This window comes from Otolemur garnettii, unplaced genomic scaffold (genome assembly GCF_000181295.1).
Source record: "Otolemur garnettii isolate 467f Iridium unplaced genomic scaffold, OtoGar3 scaffold00001, whole genome shotgun sequence".
Lineage (NCBI taxonomy): Eukaryota > Metazoa > Chordata > Mammalia > Primates > Galagidae > Otolemur > Otolemur garnettii.
Window position 1 is genome coordinate 60,161,687 of NW_003852396.1, and position 17,052 is coordinate 60,178,738.

General features: G+C 39.8%; 1 protein-coding gene across 7 annotated transcripts in view; it reads left to right on the forward strand.

The window, feature by feature from the left end:
- The window catches only part of HIPK3 (homeodomain interacting protein kinase 3), a 107,576-nt gene continuing 90,524 nt past the window's right edge, over nucleotides 1-17,052 (forward strand). For 3 of the 7 annotated variants that reach the window (XM_023508703.1, XM_023508834.1, XM_023508756.1), the window contains exon 1: nucleotides 7-526. The gene's annotated coding sequence lies outside the window, so the exon portion shown is untranslated. Of the gene's footprint in view, nucleotides 527-984; nucleotides 1,347-17,052 lie in introns of those variants that run through there. The other 4 variants (XM_003781216.2, XM_012803911.1, XM_023508734.1 and 1 more) reach the window with 2 other exon arrangements.

The window sequence follows — 17,052 nt, forward strand, 5'->3', positions numbered from 1 at the left end:
GGCCCGATACTGGGCGGCTGGCGGCAGCTGCCTCAGTGACGACTGCCGGCATCGCGGCGACCTGAGGACACCGAGCCGCGGGGCCCCGCTGCCGCCGCCTCTCCCGGCCGTCTTCCTTCTCTCCCCGCAGGGGCGGCAGGAATGGGCCCCAACCGCCGCGGGCCCGCACCCTGCGTCGCTCGTAGGCCCCAGTAGCCAGAGGCCAGCCGGCCTCTTCACTACCCCTCGCCCCAGCCAAACCGTTCCCTCCCCAAATCCCCGGAAAGGAAGATGAGGGAGACAGGCCCGGCGCTTTGCAGCCAGAGCAGCATCAGCATCAACAGCGGTCGGGGAAGCTTGATTCGCCGTTTCCTCTCAGCCGCCAGGACAAGATGGCAGCGGCCGCGGAGAGGGGTTGAGCCCGGGCTGGGTGGTGCCGCCTGCTGAAGCGCCTGGCTCCCTGTCCCCGGCACGGCCCTGTACCCCACCCTGGACATGCTCAGGGCTGCGGCCGCCCGAAGAGGGGAGAGCGCAGGCCTATAGGAAGGTAAGGGAATCAAGCAAGGGACGCCCCGATCCCGGGGTGGGGGTACCGGTTCTGACCGCCGGGCTTGCGGCTGGATGGCCAGGGGGCCCCATCCTGACCCTGGCCGGGCTCGACTCCCCCGGAGCGGCCCGTACTGTCGCGCATCCCGCGCCTTATCCGCTTCCCGAGAGCTCTCGTGCCCCCGGTTTCCGCCCCAGCCCCCGCCGTGTGTCCAGATCTGGGCCGCTCCCTCGAGGCTGGCGACACGCCAGGCCCGAGGCCGCCGGACGCGGGGCCGCGCGTGGTTCCTGCGCGCGGTGGCGCAGCCTCCGGGAAGCCGCGCTTGGCCGGGGCTCGGGGGCCTTGGCCTCCCCCTGCCAAGGTTGCGCAACGGCTCTTCCCAGCAACCGAAGTTTTGTTTAGTCCCACAGGGGGCCTCTCTTTCCCCCCAGCCCCTGGCGGTAACTACGGAGACCTCTTTCATTAAGGGGAACAAACACAAACGCGCGCGCATGCACGCAACTTGAGCGCCCAGCCGATGGCTGCGTCCTGGTGCTTTGTGGCCCAGTCACCAGCGTAGCGGAGCGGCCGGTTTGGAGGGTGTCAACTCTGGGGACGTGCGTGCGTGTGATTGTTGGGGAGGAGAAATGTGATCCGTGACTCCGCGTCCCCAGCGGCGGCGGGAGGAAGGCGTGGCGGCCGCGCGGCTGGGCTGTTGCCGGCTTCTCTCGTTAAGGTGGCGGCCGCCCGCTTCCCTTCGCAGCACTGGGAGAACTGGCGGAAAGACTTCGGATGAGAATGACTGTTTTCCTGTCTGGAGGGCGACGGCTGTTTTAAAATGGTATGTGGCTCCTGGGGAAGCCTCTTGTTTCCCAGTCTTATCTCTGGTTGAAGAACTGCGCTAAAGGGTGTGTGCGTAAAATTACCTTGGACTTGTTACAGTGCAGTCATAACATGTTCAGTCCTTGAACCGTGTTTTCACAACCTCTTGCTGCTGTTAGGGGAATTTATTTTTCCACCTGTCAGTTAGCTGCTTCTAATTATAAGTCGCTTCTATTAGCAACAGCAAAATTTTTTAGATTACCGTCCAGTTTAAAAGGAAAGCTTCTGGTTCTATTGTCAACTTTTGATGTTTCTCTGGTTGACGGCTGGAAAAGTTAGCTGGTAAACCAGTTTGTACTTGTGCTTATGCGTATTTTTTAGTAGTTTGGAGATTGACTGATTTTTTTTCTTGTTCTATTTTAGGTATTCGCTTGTAAACTCTAGCTTCTGAAGTGGGAGTACTTTTATTTAAGACATTTCATTTAATTTCAGAGTTTTAATTGCTAGACTTATTAAAAATCTTAAGAGGTTCTCTTTCTGATCTAATTTTTTTCCCAACTAAAACGTTGTAATCCTATATTCTCATTTAAATTTTCAGAAGCTAGGCAAGTCTCACTATATGTTTGATAGATAAGTCTAGATTCTGCTTATGTTTGCAAGTGCGGTGCTAATTTTACACAATGACCAATGATAAGGTTTAGATAGGTCATGATTAAACTTGGTATTCTAAGTAAACAAAATATGACTAGCCTTTTCATAATAGAATTTTGTAGTTTTATTGATTATCTTATACCTTAATGCCACTTTTTAAAATCAACAAATCATTTCTGGTACATTTATGGCAGAATTCATAAAGGGTAGGAAAATCTTATTTATGAAATATAATGCTTAACTTGTTTGAGGTTACATTTTTATTTTTAATTTGTGTTAAGGTAGAGAGCTGCTGAAATGTTTTGTGATTTTTTTTTTTTCCTGACATGTCATTGTTTTAGGGGAAAACGTGTTTCCTTAATTTTTTTTTCTCCCTCTATTCCAGGGAATGTGTTTTCTAAGAAAAACATTTTGGGGAAAACCTTAGATTAACATTTTTTAAAAGGGGCTTGGCTTGCCTCTCATGCCTGTTATCCCCAGCGCTGGGAGGTCAATGTGGGAGGATCCCTTGAACTCAAGTGGTCTGGACCAGCTTGAGCAAGAGCAAGACCCCAGCTAACAATAGAAAAAATTAAGTGGGTGTTGTTTTGGGTGCCTGTAGTCCCAGTTACCTAGGAGGCTGAGTCAGGAGGATCTCTTGAACCCAGGAGTTTGAGGTTGTTGTGAGCTAGGCAAATGCCCTGGCACTCTGGCCTGGGCAACAGAGACTCTGTCTCAAGAACAAAACAAAACAAAAACTTCTTAAAAGGTGAAATAAGCTTGAGATCTAGAAAAGAATTGGTCATTAAATGTTTCAAAGTTATATTTGGATATTGCTATCGTAGCTAAACATACATATTAGGTTAGCAGATCATAACATGGTAAGGCAGTCTTAGTTTATTGTCATAATACTTTTCCATTGAACCTAGTAATTTTCTTGCTTGTAAACCAGTCATTGGCTTCTGGGCATGGGGTTTTAGAGTCACATTAAAGTAGATGGTTTTTATGTAAACATGCTTGAAAAGCTGTAGATCATACTCTTAATATTTAGGATGTTCTGTCATGTGATGCCATTAAATTGAGTGTAGATTACATGAGTTACTGTAGCAAGTATGGCATAGACACATAGGTATTTATATGTAATGCAAGGTATTAAGAGCCTTTTTTACCTTGCAACTTAAGAAAGCAATAGCCATCAACTTAATTTTTTGATTGAACTTTTGTTTTTAAATATAGTGCCTCTTGAAGTTGACCATGTAAGAGACTGTAACAAACACCTTCTAGATATGGAGGTGGTCAACATAAGGAGCTAGACCTTTTGTTCTGATACATACAGGTGATGAATGTTGGGTTTGTGAAAATTAGTTCAACGTAGGTGGATGGTCAGTGTAGGGAGGTGGTCAACTATGGATGTTCTCCTGTATTTGGTACATAAACACTAAAGGCATATGGAAAGGAAGAAGGGGAAAATGTAAATTTCAGAATGCTGAAATGCGCTTTCCTAAACCTGATTTGCATCCATTTAATGGAATATTTGTCTGCATGTTATTTTGTATTTGAATGTTAGAATGACTTATCTTGGTAACTTTTGGAGTTTACTTGTCAGGTAAGAGAAGTTAACTTACTAAATGCTATTTTCAGTGTAGCAGTTCAATATGATGATGAGGTGGACTAATTGCACTATTGGTGGTTAATTCAAAGACATAAAAATATAGTATACATTGCCCTGTCACATTTGAGTTTGGAGATGAAAAGATGTCATGGTGACATTTAGATTTAAGAATATTCTAAGGAACTTTGAAATTGTCTATATTTAAAAAATTGTTATTTTTCTCCCTAAAGTTGTCATTCCTGCCTCTTTACTATGAGAGGACACAAAATATTGTTGCCAAAATAAATATTTGTGTTGTAAAATTCTGGATAGCAATTGTCATAGTTTTCTAATGTCCGGGGTTGAGACTTCTAATGTGGTTATGTTTAACTTGGAAGTTACTCCTGACGACTGACTACTAGAACTTTGTTAAATGGAGGAATCTGTCAGTGTTTATTTTTTTAAAGATATGTTTCTTCCCCCATACCTTAACTGGGATGTAGTATTATTTCTCTCTGAGAGAATAAAGACAACTTTTAACTTGCTGAAAGCTTTGTCATGGGCAGTCCTTTGTATGTGATACCAATGTAAGTCTAAAGGAATTATTTTAAATATTCTAAATGGCTCTGGATCTAGCTGCTGAAAAATGCATATCTTGCCTATTACCTTGAAACACTTAATGTAAGTTGAATAAGGGTATATATTTACAGAAGTTTTGAATCAGTGGAGACTTTTAGGATAGAGCACTTCTGTGGCAGACTAAAGGAAGTATAGTTCACTTCTTTTGGTTGGCTTGGCATAATTAAGAGTATTTTTGAGGACAGTCAACTTAATATTAGGGTACTGGTTCTGTAGCTTTGCCATAGCTATTCTTTGAGACTTGATCTTAATCACTGTAGGACCAAGGTAGAATAGATATTTGGAGGATATATAGTACATATTTATAAATATTTGTCAAATAAGGCCCCCAGCCTTTTAGCATATCCGGCTGTTCGCAGTTGATACTTAGAACATATGTCACTAAACAAGGCAGCATATTGCTTTGATTCTAAGACATTACTGTTATGCTAGGGACCTAGAGCCTCTGCTCTTACTACTTGTGTGTGAGTTAAAGAATTGGATGAATATTGACAGTATGTATTGTATTTTTGAGGTAGAATTTGTGGTTTGGGGACCGTTAAGTCATTAAAGCAGATTTACTTTGTCTTTTGTGTTTGGCAGTTAATTGCAAGTCAGTATTTTAGAAAGCTGTCTTTTTCCAACAGAAGGTTTTTGAAATGGGACAAACCTGATACCTTTGTTTGATGTTAAATGTATTTTGTTACCTTGAATGAAACAATTTGTCTAATTTTCTAAAGTAAGGTAAGGATTTTTTTTCCTGCAGGAGATGGAGAGAAGAGCAGTAGGGAGCCAGGTGAGGTAGGTGAAGCTGGGCAGTAGAAGGGGAAAGAGCTTGGTTTAATTGGATTTGGGAGACTGAAATATGCTCGATTTTAAATACCCAAGTTGCTGGAGTTCAGAGTTAGTTTAGTGAAAAATTGTGGTAGCTTTTGGGAAAGATTAAGAATAAGCCAGTGCTGGGGCCAGGTGTGGTGGCTCAAGCCAGTAATCCTAGCACTCTGGGAGGCCGAGGTAGGTGAATTGCCTGAGCTCACAGGTTCAAGACCAACCTGAGCAAGAGCGAGGCCTCGTCTCTAAAAATAGCTGGGTGTTATAGCAGGCACCTGCAGTCCCCGCTACTCTGGAGGCTGAGACAAGAGAAGTACTTGAGCCCAAGAGTTTGAGGTTGCTGTGAGTTGTGTCGTCATGGTACTCTACAGAGGGCAACAAGTGAGACTCTGTCTCAAAAAAAAAAAAAAAAAAAAAGCCAATGACACCTAGTACAATCTTGTGAACTAATAGCATCCATTTATCTTCCTTGATTTAAGTTTTTAACATCTTTTCCCCCTCTTGCCTTACTTTTTGTGTCTGTTGTTTCTTTGTTTCTATAATCTGAAAGACTTTTGCTTAAATGTAGCATTTAGGGAAGGTAAGCTTTCTCTACTATTAAAAAATTTTCAGGCCCAACCTGAAATCAGGAATGAAGAGCATGGAACATAATATGGCTATGAAAATGAGTTTGATTTGTAAGATATGTTTTTTAGTTTTGGAGATTGTTAAAATAAAACTAAGGTTCATACAATACATGAATGTATGCTTTTGAACTAAGAATTAAAACTCAGGTAAATTGTCACACCGTTTCTTTACTTATCTGAGACAAAGTCTTGTTTGCTCTGTTGCCCAGGCTGGAGTGCAGTGCAGCCTTGCACTCTTTGGCTCAAGTGATCTTATACCTTGGGACAATACTAGCTACTTGGGATATTGCTTCCCCATTAGCTAGGTCTGTAGACTTGGACCCCACCACACCTGGCAAAATTTTCTTATATTTTGTAGAAATGAAGTTTCACTATGTTGCCCAGGCTGGTCTTAAATTCCTAGCCTCAAATGATCCTCCTGTGTCAGCCTCCCAAAGTACTAGGATTTCAGGTATGAGCCATGGTACCCAACTTTCCCCTCTTTTTTTAAACAAAAAGATTATACTTAATGCTAAGTAGAGATTTATTTTAGGGAAGAGTAATTAAGAAAAGTATTGTATTTTTCTTACTTGAGCATTAGTTTTTTTTTTTCTTTAGTATTACTTTTTTGTTTTCTTATGAGATAGGTAGGGTCTTAATCTGTTGTCCGAGGCTGGGGTACATCTGTGAAATCATACCTTACTACAGCCTTGAACTCTTGGGCTCAAGTGATAGCTTCTGTTTCAGCCTTCTAAGTAGCAGGGACTATAGGTGCCCACCAACTATGTTCAACTGTTTTGTTAATTTTGTAGAGATACAGTTTTGCCCTGTTACCAAGGCTGGTCTTGAACTCCTGGCCTCAAGCCATCTTTCTGCTTTGGCCTCCCAAAATGTAGATTACTGTTATGACTCACTATACCCAGCCAAGTTCTACTTTTTTTTAAGGGAAAGATCTAACTTGTAAAAGATTGATTTTTTTTTTTTTTTTTTGAGACAGAGCCTCAAGCTATCTCCCTGGGTAGAGTGCCATGGCATCATGCTCACAGCAACCTCCAACTCCTGGGCTCAAGCGAGTCTCCTGCCTCCGCCTCCCAAGTAACTGGGACCACAGGCGCCCGCCACAACGCCTGGCTATTTTTTGGTTGCAGCCATAATTGTTGTTTGGCGGGCTCGGGCTGGGGATTTGAACCCGCCACCTTAGGTGTATGTGGCTGGTGCCTTAGCCGCTTGAGCCACAGGCGCCGAGCCGATTTTTTTTTTATATAACTCTTGGTCACACTGAAAATGAAGGATTGGCCTGTGATCCTAGCACTTTGGGAGGCTTAGACAGGAGCATTTGCTTGAGGCCAGGAGTTCCATACAGTTCTGAGTTAGAGTCAGATCCCATCTCTACAAAAAAATAGAAATATTAACCAGGCATGGTGGCTTATGCCTACAGTTTCAGCTCCTCTGGTGGTTGAGGCAGGAGGATCATGTGAGCCCAGAAGTTTGAGGTAGCAGTGAGCTGTGATGATGCTACTGCGCTGTAGTGCAGGCAACAGAGCAAGATCTTGTCTGAAAAAAAATTTTTTTAGGTGGCACCTGTGGCTCAGTGGGTAGGGTGCTGGCTCCATATACTGAGAGTGGCGGGTTCAAACCCAGCCCCGGCCAAACTGCAACAAAAAAAATAGCCGGGTGTTGTGGCAGGTGCCTGTAGTCACAGCTACTCAGGAGGCTGAGGCAGGAGAATTGCCTAAGCCCAGGAGTTGGAGGTTGCTGTGAGCTAGCTATGTGATGCCATGGCACTCTGCCGGGGGAAATAAAGTGAGACTCTGTCTCTAAAAAAAAAAAAAAATTATTTTTGGTTAAATTTGGTAGGCATTGAAGTAATCAGATGAATAAATCATGACTCACTCCCTTTTTAAAAATTGGGCAACCATGTATTTTAATTATATTTGATCACATATGGATTACCAAGAAAATTGTCTTCAGGTTTGTTAGAAAATAAAAATTTAGCTTGGGCAGCACCTGTGGCTCAGGGAGTAGGGCATCGGCCCCGTATATCGAGGGTGGTGGGTTCAAACCCAGCCCCTGCCAAACTGCAACAAAAAAATATCCAGACGTTGTGGCGGGCACCTGTAGTCCCAGTTACTCCAGAGGCTGAGGCAAGAGAATCACCTAAGCCCAAGGAGTTGGAGGCTGCTGTGAGCTGTGACTTCATGGCACTTTACCGAGGGTTAATAAGTAAAACTCTGTCTCAAAAAAAAAGCCTTAGCTATAGTTGACTAGCTGGTTATTTCAAAAACTAAAAATTAAATTTAAAATATCAAACAAAAAGAAAATAAAAGAAAATTTAAAAATAATTTGCTAAAAACATTCATATTAACTTCAAATTGTTTAATTCTCCTCATTTTGTTGTATATTATTTTTATTTTTGTTTTGAGACAGAGTCTCATTCTATCTTCCTAAGTAGGGTGCCATCATAGAGGACATCATGCCTAAGTAGAGGGCATCATTGTAGCTCATAGCAACCTAAAACCTCTTGAACCTCTTGGGCTCAAGTAGTCCTTCTTCCTCAGGTTTCCAAGTAGCTGGGACTACAGGTACCCACCACCATGATGCCCGGCTAGGTTTTTCTATCTTTAGTAGACATGGGGGTCTCACTCTTGCTTAGGCGGGTCTTGAACTCCTGAGCTCAAGCAGTTCACCTGCCTCAGCCTCCCAGAGCACTAGGATTACAGGTATGAGGAACCGCAGACTGTTGTATATTATTTATAAATTATACAAAGTGTTTTGCAGAGCTAAAAAACAAGTAAACTTTGAAACATTTGTAGAAAATAGCTTGCTTATAATGTTTCCTACCCTATTATAAAGTGTTAATGTAAAGACTTAAAAGTCTCTTTTTTGTGTGTTTAAACTCTGTGTTATCTGTTTAATAATACAGAGAGTCATGTAGGTTTGGTAAACTATACGACTTCAGATATATTATGCTACAGTATTAAATAGTTAATAGGATAGATACAGTGATAACATATTGCAAATTGAACCTGACTTTTTAGACTTTCTTCCAAAGCATAACTTAAATTAATACTTCTGAGGGCTTTAAATATGTAATTTATTACAGTATCTGTTGAGATTAAATAGGGTACAGTGGTATAACGTCACCATGAAAATTACAGTTTATGCTGCTGTATAGCCTATGGTGATGATGCTATGCTTTACTATGTTCTCAAAACAAAACAAAAACATGGTTGAGGCCAACTTGTAATCAGACAACTTCAGTGGAGACAGTATAGTGTCTCTGCAGTGTATCAGTTCTGGTTTTATATTTTAATTTAAGGCTAGATGAGATAATGTTGGGTTCAAAATAGTGGATTTGTAGTCTCCTTTTAGTATACCTGAAAGTTTTTTGTAGCTGGATCACCAGACTCTGGTCACAAAAAATAAAATTTATTACACCAGATGAAACAATGGTAATATATGAAAACTATTTTATCTAGTATATATTTAAATGTCCACTAAGTACAAGGTACTATATACTATGAATGACCAGAGTAACATATGGTCCCTGCTTTGAACGAGTATATAGTAAAGTGAAGTTAGCTGAGTACTGTAAATTTTCTTTTATATTTGTATATATGCACCTGAGTTAGAAAATATTAAACAAAATAACAATTTGACTTCATCACATTTAGGCTTCTTAAAGCTGTTTGTTTTGTTAAATATGATGTACTTAAAAATACTAAAATTTTAGGTAGAGTTCACATCAAAGTTATAGGTTAATATTCACTGCAGTCATTATAGTGTTTAAAGCCAAAGAAATCATTTTAAAAATATGAAGAAAAATTTTATCAATTTTTGTGATAACTTTTTTCATCAAGGCTAACCGGTTTAGTAGTCACATTGTCTTATAGAGACATACGTATGTTAATTTAAGAGGTAATGTTTCTCAGATATGGTTAATAATCCAGTTCTATTGTTCTCTCATGATTTTTCCTTTTGGATCTGCACTGTTTTCACATTGCCTGAAAAAATTCCATTAGGTTTGCCTTTTCTAGCTATATTCCCTTTCTTACAAATTAGAATGCAGAGCCATCAAACTTCATTTCTGTGTACATCTTTGGAAAGAAAACAAAAGGTGAAAATATTTTAAGATACTTTTAAGAATGTTGAAATTGTTAGCTATAACTTTTTTCAGATTTATTATTTTTTTTTTACATATACATGTGTTTATTAGGTTTCCACTTTCTCCCTTCACAAAATTAAAAAGGCTTAAAATTTAATAACAATGTTCAAGATAAGGACTAGAAACAAAAATCTCATAAAGAACGAATGAAGATAAATGCATTCAGAAAAGAGATCAGATGATTGCTGCATCGAAATATTAAGCTGTAGTAATAATAATAGTGCCAAGAAAGTAAAAGTAACATTCACATTGTCGGTTTTTTTTTTTTTTTTTAGATAGAGCCTCAAGCTGTCACCCTGGGTAGAGTGCTGTAGCATCACAGCTCACAGCAACCTCCAATTTCTGGGCTCAAGCGATTCTCTTGCCTCAGCCTCCCAAGTAGTTGGGACTCCAGGCACCTGCCACAATGCCCGGCTATTTTTTGGTTACAGCCATCATTGGTTTTTTTTTTTGGTGGGCCTGGGCTGGATTTGAACCCACCAGCTTGGGTGTATGTAGCTGGTGCCTTAGCCACTTGAGCCACAGGCGCCGAGCCAACATTCACATTGTCAAATAAGAGTATGTCTATTATAGAATGCTTTGCCTCTGAGGTTCAGTATGGAGTCATCCATTAACTTATTATTTTTTTCCCAAAGACTCAAAAAATAAACAACTAATATTTATAAATAAAAGTAAAAGATAATTTCAAAAAACAGATCATGCCATATTTTAAAGACAATAGAAAAAGAAAAAATACTTAAATCATCCTACTTAATCTGGATACACCTGATATTAAAATTGGAGAAAATATATTGTTATAAAAGGGAAATTATAAACATATTTCACTTACAAATGAGGATACAATATCCTAAAAAACATATTAACAGGTTGAATTAAAAATTAGTGTTCAAGTAATGTACTTTGGTCAAAATTAAATCCAATTTATGTGAGAATTAGTCACTTTTTTTTTTTTTTTTTTTTGGAGGCAGAATCTCACTCTAGCCCTGGCTAGAGTGGCATGGCATCACAGCTCATAGCAACCTCAAACTCTTGGGCTCAAGAGATCCTCTTGCCTCAGCCTCCCAAGTAGCTGGGACTACAGGCACCTACCACAGTGCCCGGCTGTTTTGCTGTTTTTGGTAGAGACAGGTTTGCTCTTGATCAGGCTGGTCTCAAACTCCCTGAACTCAAGCCATCCACCTGTCTCAGTCTCTCAGAGTGCTAGTATAACAGTGTGGACCACTATAGCCAGCCTAGCTGTAGCTTATTTGAAGCCACTATATATAAAAGGATATCATTTTTGTACTTCATTTATGTAAATTAAAAAATTAATATAGTTTTTATTTTTAAAATTTACAGGTTTCTTTTTTTTTTTGAGACAGAGTCTCAGTTTTTTGTTCTTTGCATCAACTCTCACTTGCACCATGGCCCTTTTTTTTTTTCTCAGTAGAGTGCTGTGGCATTACAGCTCACAGCAACTTCACACTCTTGGGTTTCAGCAATTCTCTTGCATCAGCCTCCCAAGTAGCTGGGACTGTAGTCACCACCACAACACCTGGCTATTTTTAGAGACAAGAGGTTTTGCTCTGGCTCAGGCTGGTCTCGAACATGTGAGCTTAGACAATCCACCTGCCTGGGCTTCCCAAGTAAAATTTAGTGTTTAAAAATGTATTTTACTTGGGGTCTTAACAGCAGAGGTGGGAGAGACCCAAGTATTCAAGTATTACATTGTGTTGCTCCTATTATAATTGCATATAATACAACTTTTTTTTTTTTTTTTTTTGAGACATAGTCTCACTATGTTGCCCTTGGTAGAGTTCTATGGTGTCATAGTTCACAGTAACCTAAAACTCTTGGGTTTTAGCGATTTCTTCCCTCAGCCTCCTGAGTAGCTGGGACTACAGGTGCATACCACAATGCCCAGCTATTTTCTTTTTACTGTAGTTGTCATTTTTGTTTGGCAGGCCTGAGCAGGGCTCAAACCTGCCAACCTCAGTGTATGTGGCTGGCACCATAACCACCAAGCCATGGGTGCCGAGCCTATAATACGGTATATATTTTTTTCTTGACACACTCAGCTTTAATCAAGTATAATATAATATTCTAAATGAAATTTGACAATTTTGTGAAATTGAATTGTGTGTGAAATCTCAGGGTGTTTGGGATTATAATTGGTTTGCCAGTAAAACTTTGAATAAAAAATTGTTACACAATGTTTGCCTTTGGAGTTGGCTTGTTGAATTCTAGTGGGCTACCTGTAACTTGCAGAATCTTTTTAAAGTACATGTCTCTCACATCTGGTGGAACATCCCAGTTTGAAGTTGTTTCTCATTAACTCAATTGGAAGGAAATGAAATACCTTACTCTAAAATCTATTAGAAGTTAATATATAAACATTTTGGGGAAAGTTTTAAAATATATAAGATAGTGTTTGAACTGTTTATTTAGGTCAAGGACCACGGCACTCTGCTGGGGTTAAGAAAGTGAGACAGTCTCAAAAAAAAAAAAAAAAAAAAAGAAAGCATCTTTATCGAGCAGCACCATTCCTTACTCTCTCTACCTTTACTTCTGGCAGATGAATGTGTTTCCAATGTAGAGGTCAGCAGGCATATGCTTCCTCCAAGTTTCCAGCCCTTTACCTGGGAACTCAATTTTTTTTTTTAACTTAATTTTTAACAGTACAGGAAAGAAACATCTTTATATCCTTCCAAGAGAATTACTTTCTGTTTTCAGTGTGTTTCACCCAGAATTGTGTGTGGGTTTTGTTTTTTGTTTTTTGTTTTTTTTGAAACAGAGGCTCACTTTGTTGCCCTCTGTAGAGCGTAATGACATCACAGCTCACAGCAACCTCAAACTCTTGGGCTTAAGCAATTCTCTTGCTTCAGCTTCCCAAGCTCTGGGATTACAGGCACCTGCCACAATGCCCAGCTATAGTTTTATTCTTTTTTTTTATTTTTATTTTTTTTTTGTGAGAGTCTCACTTTATTGCCCTCAGTAGAGTACTGTGGTGTCACAGCTCACAGCAACCTCCAGCTCTTGAGTGTGGGTGATTCTCTTGCCTCAGCCTCCCGAGTAGCTGGGACTACAGGCACCCACCACAACGCCTGGCTATTTTTTTGTTGCAGTTTGGCCAGGGTTGGGTTCAAACCTGCCACCCTTGGTATATGTGGCCAGCACCCTACTCACTGAGCCACAGGCACCGCCCAAGTCCATGTCAACTTCTAGTTTTAGTGCACAGCTTACTATAAGCAACCCAGCAGTGTGTCACTTGATAAAGTAAATGATTAGAAGTAGTCAGGGCCAAACAGAAGCAGTTCTAACAGATTTCTGAGAATTCAGTGTCTTTTCTTTGGTGTACTCTTGAGCTGCTTGTTTTCTTTCCTCTTTTAGTCTTTGTTACAGTGTTCATTAGCTTTTCTGTCTTTTCTAAGGAGACCTATGTTTATCCCTTTTCTCAAATTTGTCTTGAGGGTAAGAAAGTGGTCTTTATTTTCTTTCTTTTTTTTAGAGACAGAGTCTTACTCTGTTGCCTAGGCTAGAGTGCAGTGGCAAGATCATAGTGATCTTCCTGCTTTAGTCTCCCAAGTACCTGGGACTACAGGCACGTGCCTACCATGCTTAGTAGAATCTTGATTTTTGTTAACATTCTCATTTATTTTCCTTCTATTTTCTGACTGGTAGCAGAGTTTCCTAACAGCTGTTGTGAAAGGCCATCCTTAGTTGACCTCATAGGTGTGACAATAAAACTTTGAAATTTAAAAATCAGTATTTCTATATTAGAATGGATTTTGAAGATATTTCACTAAGTTTCTAAGAAACGACATACGTGTGTAATGTATGTCTGGCAAATAAAATCTGACTAGAGAGAAAACATAATTGTACACTTTTTTTTGTTGTTTAACAGCCCTGGGCCAGCCGCTGCTCTAACCATGAGCAATGGGCGCCATCATAATTGCACACATTTAAAAAATCTCTGCATTTAGTGGTATAAAATTTATATCAGGACCATATAGGATCTTAATAGAATTTGGAAAGTATAAATAGTTGACTTTTTTGTCCTAGTTTATTTTAACAAGCCCTAAAATGTTTTTCAGAAAGATTTTTCAAAACTGAAATTACTGTAATCAAGTTTATGCAGCAGTATGTATTTCTTTTCAGCTCTCACAAATGAAAAACTATTGTATACTTGTTGTTTTTTCTTTTCTTTCTCTCTCTTTTTTTTTTTTTTTAAAAGACAGAGTCTTAAGCTGTCACCCTGGGTAGAGTGCAATGGTGTCATAGCTCACAGCAACCTCCAACTCTTGGGCTCAAGTGATCCTCTTGCCTCCTTTTTTTCTATTTTTAGTAGAGACAGGGTCTTGCTTTTTGCTCAGGCTTGTCTCAAACTCATGAGCTCAAGCAATCCACCTGCTTAGGCCTCCCAGAGTGCTAGGATTACAGGCGTAAAGCGCTGCACCATAAACCACTGCACCGCAAACCAGTGTTGTTTTCAATTCATTGGTTTTTAGAATTTTAATTTTTGTGATATACATTACTCTAGAGTGATCTCTTTCAAGTGTAAATGTGGAATGTTGTACTACTGGAAATATAAAATGTGGATTTTTTTTTTTGAGTCAGTGTTAAGCTGTCACCCTGGGTAGAGTGCTGTGGGGTGTCAAAGCTCACGGCAACCTCCAACTCGGGCTAAAACGATTCTCTTGCCTCAGGTTTTCTATTTTTAGTAGAGACAGAATCTCTCTTTCGCTTAGGCTGGTCTCGAATACGAGAGCTCAAGCAGTCCACCCACCTCAGCCTCCTAGAGTGATAGGATTACAGGTGTGAGCCATCGTGCCTAGCTTGAAATGTGAATTTTATTTTTTAACAGAGTCTTACTTTGTCACCCCTAAGTAGAGTACCATGGTGTCAGCCTAGCTCACAGCAACCTTAAATTTCTGGGTTCAAGCAGTCCTCTTGCCTCAGCCTCCAGAGTAGCTGGGACTATGGGTGCCTGCCACAATGCAGGGCTAATTTTTCTAATTTTAGTAGAGATGGGGGTCTCAGTTTGGATCATCTGAGCTCAAGGGATCTTCCACCATGGCCTCAAAGTGTGCTAGGATCACTCATGTGAACAACTGTGTCCAGCCCAAAATGGTAGTCTTAAAACTGTTAAGGTTAGCCCATACTTTTGAAAAATTTTGTAGAACTTGAACTTTGATTCTATAAAAGTTCATTTAGAGCTTTGAATCATTATCTCTCAGAATCTTAGCCGCACAAAATTTTTCCTTTATATTACTGTGTCAGCATGTGCATTTGATTAGATAATTAAACTAGGATTTGACTTTATCTGTTGTTGTTTTAGAGGTGGATTAGTTTAGGAGATCTTCTGTAGTTAGGATTATTTGATTATTTGCCTTCTTTATCTTTATTATTTCTTATTTATTTTTGTCTGAAAGTTAGTTACGTATTTTTTTAAGAAAAGTTTTGTGAGGCTTGGTGCCTATAGCTCAGTGGCTAGGGCGCCAGCCACATACACTGGAATGGGTGGGTTTGAATCCAGCCCAGGCCTACTAAACAACAGTGACAACTACAACCAAAAAATAGCGGGGCATTGTGGCAGGTGCCTGTAGTCCCAGCTACTTAGGGGGCTGAGGCAAAAGAATCACTTAAGCCCAAGAGTTTGCTGAGGGCAACATAGTGAAACTCTGTCTCAAAAAAAAAAAAGTTTTGTGGTTCTTTTGGGATAAATTTCCCTATAATATAGAAAAATAATCCATTTTGCTTTCTCTTAAGGTAGTTGTTTATAACCCAAACTTATAAAACTGTTTACTTCTTCTTACAGTCCATTGGTAGATAATTGGTTTTTGTACGAAAAATTTAAGTAAAAAATTTTCCTTTGTACTTAAGTTACATAAACTAAATTTGAATTGTTAGTCTTAAGTTTACTTAAAGGAAGAGAGAGCTTCAAGTAAACTTTTTATCATTAGTTAGCCTGTCAGTGTTTCTATTTGGATTTTTAATTTTATAGAGCTTCTAAAAATCTAGAGAATTATCTGCTTTAATAAGAATAATCCTTATGTCATTTTTTTGAATTAACTCTTTTCTAGCCTTGTTAAAGATTTGTACTGGCAGGGTGATTTCTAGCAGCTTTGAAATGTCCACCAGCTCATTTTCTGTTCCAAAAGTTGGAATGTTTTGCTAAGTCAGATGAAGCTTGTTATTTAACATGCTGATTTGTGTTATAGTCAACACATTCTCTAGATGCTTTGTTCACAATACTGCTGGAAAATACCCAAGACTTTAGTATTTTCAAATAAATGTGTTGTAGGCATCTCAGCAGGTCTAGTTTATGAAACTTCCTAATATGTGATGATTCATTTATGTAAAAATGTTAAATGGCTTTGTGTGATTTCCTGGACAGAATATACTGGTAAAAGAACCTGTTATTATTAGAAGTATTAAAAACATTGACACTTAACCAACCACTGAAGAGTTCAGCTCATTACTGTTCACACTAACAACTTATTTCCTAGTATATTCTGAATTTGCCTTTTATTTCCAAGAAGACATTTTCTTTTTCTCTTTTTTGAAACAGAGTCTCTATCTGTTTCCCAAGCTAGAGTACCTTGGCGTGAATCCACCTCACAGCAACCTCAGACTCTTGGGTTCAGATGATCCTCCAGCCTCAGCCTCCTGAATAGCTGTGACTACAGATGCCTGTGCCAACACCCACCTAATCTTTCTATTTTACTATTTTTAGTAGAGGTAGACTCTCACTGTTGTCCAGGTTGGTCTCTGAACTCCTGAGCTCAAGGGATCCTCCCAGAGTGCTAGGATTATAGGTGTGAAGCCACCATGTCTGGCCTAAGAAGATATTTTGTCTTTTATAAATTTTTACTTTAAATACATTAAGAAATGAAACAAACTATGACCAGAAACTACTTTTTATTGGCTAAATATTGCTGGTTGCATAATTTTATTTTTAGATTTCTATTTGTAGAGCCTTATATAGAATAGTACTATGGTTCTGTCTTTTCAAGAATAAAAAGCCCTGGCTTGGCACCTGTAGCTCAGTGGCTAGGGCACTAGCCACATATACCAGAGCTGGCAGTTTAGAACCCAGCCCGGGCCTGCCCAACAACAATGACAACTATAATAAAAAAAAAAAAAAATAGCCGGGCGTCGTGGTGAGTGTCTGTAGTCCCAGCTATTTGGGAGACTGAGGCAAGAGAATGGCTTAAGCCCAAGAGTTTGAGGTTGCTGTGAGCTGTGATGCCATGGCATTACCGAGGGGGACATAGTGAGACTGTCTAAAAAAAAGAAGGGTGGT